The following is an 8,488-nucleotide window of genomic DNA, read 5'->3' as shown; positions in this document are numbered from 1 at the left end:
GGTTTGATTCTTTTCGCGTGGAAATATGCAGTACAGGAACAAAGTAGGTATATATACTAATGGATTTCATCAATCTTTTATGTTGACCAAATGGAACATAGGTGAGCTTCCTGGATATTGCATCATGCAAATAAAATAAGCATTCACTACCAAGTTAGCCTTTCATGTGATTAATATAATTAAGCGTGTGTCTGCTCACACATAATAAGAAATTAATAAATAATATTTTTTTATCAAACATTAAACTATTTAATATTATTAATATATTGAATTATGTGGTATCTTATTGTTTTTAATAAAAATATATTATAGGAATTCTTATTATGCACTGTTAAATACACTCTAGAAAATTTTAAAATAAAATATGTTTTTGATTCATGTAAACATGACAATTTTCTTTTTTGAAATTTCTAATTTTTTGTTTTATTTTCTTTTATAAATGATCATTTTTAAAAATTATTCTTATCTTTATTTACTGATGACATTATTTGCTATACATTTCATGTCATATTGCCCCAATTTTTAAAACTATTAAAATTTGTTGAGAACAAAATTATTGAATTTTTAAGAATTAAAATTAAATTTAGAAACTAAAATTTATTTATCAAAAAGTAGTATTTAGATAATCGATGAAATAGGGAAAATGAAGAGAGAGAAAAATAGAATAAAAATAAAACAAAATATATTTTTTAAATGGGTCAAGATAAAGAGAGAGAAAATTATGATTATTTTAATATTTATATTACATAAAATATTATTAAGTGTTAAAAATTGTTTAAATCATCCCCTTCCCATTAGTTTTACGCACAGAGATATCTTAAGTATAAATGTTTATTTATTGTAAGACTTATAACAATAAATATATAATAAATAAATAAATATATATATATATATATATATATATATATATATATATATACACACACACATTATAATTTATTTTATGTGATTATGTAACTATTAATTAACTTTTGATATTGACTATTTATGTATAATCATACAGTATCAATTTAAAATTGTCATTAAATAAATCTCCAGCTTAATTATGTTAATATTTTGAGTGTTAATCCAAATTTTTATTTTAGAAAACATGTTATTAGTTATCAATTTGGATTTCTTAGTAGGCAAATAGATAATTTAAAGCCTTCATATTAAAGTTCAACTGGTGAGTGAGTTTTGGTTGACTCAACAATTTTTATCGAATCCAATTTTGATAACTTAAATAATAACTAGTGAAATATAAGAGTTAAGGTCATCAATAAAATTGATCAAAATTAATTAAAATGATTTATCAAATTAGCTTTAAAAGTATTCAACAATGGGTTTTATTTATTCAAATTGCTCCAAAAATAGCATAATTAAACAATAATCTAAAGGCAAGATGAATATTTAACTGACAAAGCAGGATCTGTTTCAGTATAACAGTCCCAAAATATTCTTCTGTAATAGCTGTAATGTCCCATTGTCAAGAACAGCAATATTAATTAAATAATTAATTTGCATATATTATTAATTAGTTATTATTGTAATTTAAGAAGACAAATAAAACAGTGGATGTTAATGTTAGATGAGACACTGGCAAAACAATCGTATTAGGCGAGCACACTAAGCCGTGCCATCTACAATGGTTTGGTTGTACGGATTATATGTAGATTAACAATGAAACATTCTTAATTAAGTTTAAGCAAGGTATGCTTATTATCCTTAAATCAAGTTTTGGAATTGATAAACAGCCTAATTTCATTAAGTCATGATATTTTCAACTTAAATAACTTTTTATAGAAAATATTTTATGAATTATATACAAAATTAAATTAGTAGAAAATTAATTATTTATACAATTTTTTCTCTTGATTATTTTTTAATATAACAATTTTTATTGATACTTTATTTTTAAATGATTATTTATAAAAATAAACTAAAAAATAAAATCAACCCTTGCCCCCACCTAATTGAGTAAAAAAAATTGTGAGCTCCACTACCGGCCTTCTTTTGTTTGCCTCTACTAAGGAAATATATTCAAAGGAAAATTTTATTTTCTTTATTAAAATTACTCTCAACCATGAAAAAGAAATCTTATTTATATAAAAACTTTGTACTATTTTAAAATAATAATGAGAAAAAAATACAATAAAACAAAATACTAATAAAATAAATACTATGAAAGAGAGAAAAAGAAAACACATATAATAAAAATACTATATGCTCAATATAACTCACGATAAATACTTTATTGATAAATTTAAAATGTCACTTGAATGATTAAATTTTATAAGAGGAAAGGTGAATTTTCTTAAAATATATACATAATTCATAGAAATTAATTATTCTTGTTTCTGTAATTTCAATGAAAATAAGCTATTAAAATTAAAAGTTTTACTTAAAATCAATTATGTTTTAATGAAGATTAAATAATTTAGTTTTCTTCAATTAAAACTATTTAACTTTTAAACTTAATTATACAAATTTAATAGTTAAATTTTTCATTTTAAAAATATATATTCTGCATTTCTTGACAAACCTTAGTATAAATTTTGTGTATGGTCTTAAACGCTCTTAGCCATTCCTTGCTAAGGAACAATAATCTGTGTTTGTAGCCATAAAAAACTACACAGAAAAATATTAGATTAAGAGGATTGAATTCAGATGAAATTAATGTATAACTCTATTATTAAATGTTTTATGTCTGTGGTCTGTTCTGCATGTGTTATGCAGATGAGACACCCTATGCTAAAAAATATGCGATGTTCAAGAACATATTATATAAAGTAAATCTTTATTAATTCCTCAGATATTTATAATATCTCCAAATTTGTCTTCAAGGAGACTGAAATAGTGATAAAAATAAATAAACTTGGCAATTATTTTATAGTTTTGAAGGATCACTTTAAAATAAAAATTTAAAAAGATTAATATAATAAGGTATGTAACTTAATTAAAAAAAGCCAACGTGAGGGTTGTATTAATCTATTTTATAAATAAAACTGCCCTCATTTTTAGCATCTAAATTTCAAAGAACAACTTTTTGGCCAAAATCTATAGGTTTGTATACATTAAAGAAAATAAACATCACATGCAAACAAATTATATAGAATAGAAAAGACAATGGTGACGTGCCAACACAAACCAAACACCCTCTTTTCAAAGGTTGCATAATTATTGGAAGATAAAATTAGCTGGCTATGGTACATTAAGAGCCCTCTTTGATTCTTTCTGCTCTGGGAAACCCATACATAGATCTAGATCACATCAAGTTGCTTCCCCTACCAAAAACATATTGAAAACAAAGGGAACCCCATGAGTAAATTTTTTGTCTAATGGTCTCTAATTCATATGTATTATATATATTATATGGTTTTGTCTTGTTCTGCTGGGGAAGATAATACAATTAATTGGTGGGCCTCATGGGAAGGGTTGAATCCAACTTTTCCTTGTTTTTTTCCTATATTTAACTCCCAATACACATTTTCCCTTTCCTTGTAGCTCCAATTGGATTACAAGAATCTAATTAATAAGGAAAATAAATAAATAAATGTGGTTCATAGAGGGTGATGATGGAGGTGAATTCAGCATATATACAACAAATATATATAAAACAAGTTGTGGGTCTACAGATTCTGGTCGATGGTTTTTATGTGTGCATCCATGGAGATGGAGGGTGCACGTTCTTGTGGATCAGCAAACCTCATTTATAAGCATGTGGTACTTTTTATTGTACCACAAACACGTGCATGCATGTAGATACATGCATCGCCTCCTACATTCTTTGATCTTTGTTTTGAGACATTATTGTGGCACGAGAAGGACAAGAAAAGGAAAAAGAAGGGTTTTAATATTGTTATTTTGCCATGAGATTGGTTTTCTATCTTTTTGCAATTAATGTTTATTTCGTCACGTAATTGTCTCTCTTCATATTAAGGCATGCATTGCTTGAACTTGTCATAAGATTGAACAGAAGATTTCACATGCAATGTTGATGTAAGAAAAGTTTTATAGAATGAAATGATGAAGGGAATATAAAACCTTTTGGTCTTCAATTTTAGATGCCAAAACAACAACTAATTGAGACAATGTTTAGTACTGCTGGAGCGGCAGAGTGCATGTAGAGTTGGAGTTTGGAATTAAAAATTTGTTTGAAAGTTGAAAAAAAAAAAGAAAATGATTTAAATGGTAAGTAAAGAGAAGAGAATGAAGGGTTAATGAAAAATTCTCTAAATTAAGTGAACTTGTAATTAGGAGTATATTAGATGGTTTATAAAATAATTTGACTCTTAATTGTCTTTAACTAAAAAGTGTTAAGATCAAATTAGAATTCAATTTAAAATTATAATTTTACATGTTAACTCTTTGTTCAACTCAATTATAAGAATTGTGATATTCAACCAATTCAAACTCTAAAAAATTGAAAATTAACATTCTACATTATAATTCTAACCTTATGCGTTTGTTGCCATGATTTTAAAAGGTTTGATTAATTAATTTAAAGTCTAAAGAGGCTTATGTTATTATTTAAAAAATTGGATTAGAATTAAGGATGGGAATATGAAGAGTTTGGATAGGTACATGGATTTTAAAAAAATTTCATATCTATCCCCGTATAATTTTATTTATCATTTCTATATTTATTTGGTATCCAAATGTCTATACTTATACTTGTTATCAGTAATTTGTTAGCTAAATTTTTTTAACAATTTTTATGGACTAATAAAATATAAATATCATTATAAAACAGAGATTAATTTTTTTAAAATATTTTAAATAAAATATAAAATTATAATTATAACATATATAACAAAATTATTTATCTAAAAGTATAAGTTATTCTCTCTAATATATATATTTATATTTTAGTGAGAGTAAATGAATACATGTATTATAGTACTATATACTATCAAATTTTATGAGAGTAAATAAAAATAGAATTCATTATGATCTAGGATAAAGTGCTTTATTTGGGAGAAAAATTAATAATAAAGCAATTAATTGCAAATAGTTAAATTAATCAAGTTATAAATTACAAAATAACTAGAAAATGTATTTTAAACTATACATGGTAAATTCACATTTGTTATAATAATGAAAGTCAGGGAATAATTAATAAATTTTATTTTTACATATATATATGACAACTGCATTGATTGGTATTAATCGGTTGGAATTTATAAAGTATTACTTGAAGGATAATTATATTCTTTAAGCATATTGATTAGGATTTAATTCTTAATTAAGCATGTACAAAAAAAATTCTTGAAAAAGGCATAATTTATTTTTATACATTTACATGTCTCAACCAAAATTAATCTTAGATTATTGGTTATTAAAATATTCTTATTAAAAAAATTATAGGATTGTATATTTTTAAATTAAACAAGTTAAAATGCAAGCAATAAAGTATTATAAAAGAAACAAGGCCCATTAAGAAAATAGTGTAGAAAGAGATAAGACCCATTAAGAAACATGGAAGCCCTCATATAGCACAAGTGAAAAGTGCAAGTTGTGATTAATTATTTTTGAACTAGGATCCTTCTATTAGTACTTATAAGGAAATTAAGTGCATTTATGATTAGTATAATAATTTGTATAAACTATTTTTCCGTTCAAGCCTATCTTTTTCACTGCCTCCTCTTTATCTAATTGCTTTACTTTGTACATAAAATAAATAACTCTATCTATTCACTATTGGATTCAGATTTTATTTTTTTTTTAATTAACGTGATGTCCATTTTCATTTTTCTAAAGTAAAATTAAATTTGTTTGATAAAAAATGACTTTAATAATATTTTTGCTTAAACCAAAAAATATTTATTTAAGCAAAAATGTTGGAAAAAGAACTTGTTGGTAGTTTCCAAAATAGTAGTTACGTATTCGATATACCATAATAAAAAGCTAACTTGATTATGACTATGGTAAAAGCACTTTTCTATGTCATTGAAATGACTTGCTCAGCCTTACCTTCATAGAGAAAGTTGTTAAGCTCCTTCTTAAAATTTGCAAAGTCCCGGTTGATGCTTCCAATCATGTTAAGCATAACAAACTAACACTATTTTTTATATTAGGAACTAGCACTCAAAGAAAATACTAAAATGTTCTTTGTATGATTCTAGGGCGACCATGTTATGTGGTAAAAGACACTTTTAAATCATCACTTCTTCTTCCTCTTTCACTGCTAGAGTATAACACTACTTTCCTATTAAATTTGTTGGCATGCCACTTCATGTTGCAACAACTTTCTCTCTTCCAAATTCATTACCATACATATTAAATCTTGATGAGCTATCCACCATCACCCAGCAAAGGTCAAAGAAACAATCAATTTTATATGTCAAAAAACATTGCAGCCAATATTTTATAAACTACTAATAAGTCATTCTTTTGACATTTTTCTTGATCATTTTTGTTTAAACGAATTTAATTTTACATTGAACATGCTATTTTTGTACAAACTGAAGTGAATTCACTGTCTTTGTCATATGCATGAGTGCTTGCTCTTCAATCTCTCTTCTCTATTAACAAGCACACCTCATATAAGTTTATGTCATTTATAATCTCATTAAAAATTTGTATTTTTCTCTAGGATTTCTTTTATCCTCTTTGCTTTTGAAGTTCTTCTAATGCTTTCAAGCATTTTTCTTCAATGAATCTTTTTTTATTCTCATCAATACATTTACTTATTTTCATGTGGGCAAGGTCTTCCCCATACTTCTAGCATTTGAGGATAGGATCAATTCAGTGATTATTATAAATAATAGAATAATTGTTTTCCATGTGAGATTAATGATTATGTCACATACTTGCCTTAAGGATGTGTTAGCATCTATTAAGGAATATGGACAACCTCCTCCTGGCTCACAACAGTTGAAGTTTGAAACATAATTTTCACCACCATATGTGCCTTAATATTTGGTATAGTATTTTGGGACATCGGTTCAAAAAGGTATGCATCCTTTATAATCTCATTTGTCATAAGAAAAAGTATCTTATCATGAAACACTTTTTGCTGCATGCCTCTTCATTGGTGTAAATAATGCATCCTCTGAACAACCTATTGTTTCAATAGAAAAGACAATGTTTTATAGGGAGAAAGCACTTGAATGTACTCTCCTATTGCTTATACAATTGCTTATATCATGATTACTTAATGTGATTATTATCAAGGGATGGTGGAGAGTCCATATACTACTGTTGTTCAGACAATAGTATTTGGTGTAATCATATACTTTCTGGTCAATTTTGAAAGGGATGCTAGTAAAATCTTAACATATAACATCATATATTTACATGATGATATATGTTATGAGAAGAAGGGGTTTACGAAAAGGTGTGAGTGAGAATTTTTGGCATTTTAGAGTGAGTGTTTGGTTGAGTGTACTCGTTGTAATGTTGTGAGGTGTGAGGTCTAAAAACAATAATGAGAAATGGATACATGCATCAGCTTCTTGAATGTGAGAAATTTTGTTTATGTTGTTTTCATGTTTTTGTTAATTAAAGTGAGATGTTTTTATTTTGTGAAAATTATCTAATTATTTGATAAATTTAACTTTAAGCTCATTTAATTTTTGTTCATGTCCTTTAAAGTTTGTTTTGGATGGCTAGCTTGTGCCGTGAGGTGTAATTATGAGATACATGTGCATGGTTCCAAATTATAAAGTACATATATGCATGATTGTTTGGGCTCCTTCGTTGTACAAGAATTAAAAATAAAAATTTCTAAAAAATATTACAACACACCTTATATAATCTTTTACTGCACACATACAAATATTTACCCTCATAGTATAAATGTTTTATATAACATAACCTAAAATACCGTGTTAAAAAATTTTGATCAATAATAATCAATGGTGGCAAATAGAACATAAAAATTAACATTAAATCTTTACTTTCAATATCCAACTTCAAATATATATATATATATATATATATATATATATATTAATATTATGTTAATATTATAATTGTTTTCTTTTATTTTGTAGATACTTTTTTTTCTCTTTTTGAAATTTATAGATAAATGAGTTAGAGTAACCAAAGTTATTGATTTATTTAAGAATTAATCATAAGTACAATTTATGAAAAGGAAGTGGTATGACTATTATTAACTTTTTTAATAGATAAATTTTTTTATTACATTAATTTATTTAATAATTAAATTTAAATATTTACAAGTTATCAAGTGTCTATCAAATACAGAAAATTTGTCTTCATCTTATTCAGCCGTAGGTAAATATGCCACAAGAAGAGCTGCCTACTACCAAATATCTCTACTTGAGTCTGTGTATATATATATAATTCTTAATATTAATAAAATTATTTGAAATATTAATTTTCTCTAAAACAAATTATTTTAATTTAATTCTATAACTAGAAATAGCAAAAAAATTTAATAAATTTATAATAATTGTAAAATATATTTTATTTTAAAATAAGAAAAAAATTATTAAGTATTATAAATTTTATATAAAATAATAAAATAAAAATTATAAATATA

This window comes from Abrus precatorius, unplaced genomic scaffold, assembly GCF_003935025.1.
Source record: "Abrus precatorius isolate BTA unplaced genomic scaffold, Abrus_2018 Scaffold5, whole genome shotgun sequence".
In the NCBI taxonomy this organism is placed as follows: Eukaryota; Viridiplantae; Streptophyta; class Magnoliopsida; order Fabales; family Fabaceae; genus Abrus; species Abrus precatorius.
The sequence above is the reverse complement of the archived record's forward strand: the minus strand, read 5'-3'. Positions refer to the sequence as shown.